The following is a 2041-nucleotide window of genomic DNA, read 5'->3' as shown; positions in this document are numbered from 1 at the left end:
TATTGGAAAAATTGAATAAAAATAATTTATTAAAAAAAAAGATACTTACAGAACCCAGTCTTAGTGCTCTCTCTCTTGCTCTCACCTCTCTTTGATGCAAAATGGCAGTTTCCCCCTTTGTTTTTTTCACAGACACCTAGGTAACAGCACCCCTGGTGGCGGGAGGAGGCATACACTTTAGCCAAAATGGTTCTCACTTTCCAGAGGAATGTCCAGCTATTTCCTGGTTGATGTGGGAAACTATTAGCTATCACTTCTCTAACAGAGGCTTAACCAGGCTATTAAAGAAGTACTTCAGACTCTGTAAGCTCTTTCTTGTCTTGCCGTTCCCTCCCCTATTTTGCAGTACAATCTTTGTGGGTAGGTGTTGCAGGAGGCCCTCAAGAGTCTCGTTGAAAGTCATTGTTTTTAGACAGGCTACTTATCTAGCTGTGACAGTTTCACAGTCCAAACTCTGAGTTCTTTTGGAGCTGGGACAGAAGTTTATAGAGAAGTCCGCAGAAACTTCCCATGGACCCAAATCCTTATAAATCAGACTTGTTCAGGAAATTTATTATTTTTTGTTTAAATCTTTATTTCCTTTTCTGTATCTCTTGAAGAAATACCCATCATATTGTCTATCAGAGCTGAGCTCAAGTTAATAATCTGATATGAAACAGGAGCCTACTGTAACATAAGGGGGTCAGAGTTGAAGGACAGAATTGAAGTCAGAACCCAAAAGCAAATCAGGAGGTAGGATAACAGAGCATATCAGAACCAAAAGCTACAGCAGAGGCAACCAGCAGAGGTAATCTGGCCAGTGTGGACAATGGGAGGGATGGTGGGAGTTGCACTCCAACATCTGGAGAGCAGCACATTGGCTATCCCTAGCTATAGGGACACACATAAACTTGGGAAGACCATGTTCATCAGCCAAAGTGTAACAGCAACTGGAAGGCCTCGATAGCAAGATTGGGTGGGTAGAGGAACTGTACATAGATTCAAATACTACCAGTAAACTGGGACAACAAGCTTCTGAAATGTGCTGTTTACTTACATTGCCTTGATTTACTCTTTCCTAACTCCTCTGCTGAGTCCTGACTGCCATCAATCTGATGTTCCACTGAAACTGCCCTTACGTACTAAATTGTTTATTGATCTCACTTCATTCTCATCCACCTTTCTGGTACCTTTCCTACAGTTACCTTCTCCTCCTTGATCCCATCTATCCCTTAGGCTTCTAGGGCTCTTATCTCAACACACTGTCTTGTTATTTAGCAGCTTAGTCATTCAAATACAGGAAACCACACACCCCAACCTCCCCAGACTTCTCCCTCCCAGTTGGTTCAGTTCAAAGTTCTTCTCTGGACCCTGTGCAATTCTCACTGTATATACTGTCATGTGTACTGTCATTTCACTTTTCCCTGTATAAGATTTCTAAACTGTGCCACCTTCTCTCCAGTTCCTTGGCTAAAGCAACAGTTCAGTTCTGGATGCCTTGGTTTCTGCAACATTCTTCTGCCTCCCCTTCTCTCAAGCCTCTCACCTCTGTCTGAAACTCTGCTGTTATAATAATTCATCTATTGCCAATTGGACCAGGTGACACAATACCACTTCTCAAATGGCCACATCCCTCTTTTCTGCCCAGCTTATTTGCCCTGTCCAGCTTTGAAGGGTTCAATGGCCCACCTTATATCTCTGCTATTATTTCTCATCATGCTCCTACCTTGGACCTTTGTGCCTCCAGCTCTCCTTCTTGTAACCATACCTAAGTCTCCTGCCCCCTTCACCATTCTTCCTTGCTGCCATCCCAAAAACAACTTCCTTCTTTCCACTCCTTCCTCAGAATGCAACATTTAAAATCAACAGCACACTAAGAGTGATACAAACTAATAAAGTTATATAATAATAATAATAATAATAATAATAATAATAATAATAATTTATTATTTATTATTTATACCCCGCCCATCTGGCTGAGTTTCCCCAGCCACTGTGGGCGGCTCCCAATCAAGTATTAAAAACAATACAGTGTTAAATATTAAAAACTTTCCTGAACAGG

This window comes from Podarcis erhardii, assembly GCF_964252035.2.
Source record: "Podarcis erhardii genome assembly, chromosome: 1".
Classification (NCBI taxonomy): Eukaryota; Metazoa; Chordata; class Lepidosauria; order Squamata; family Lacertidae; genus Podarcis; species Podarcis erhardii.
This window is presented reverse-complemented; position numbering follows the sequence as displayed.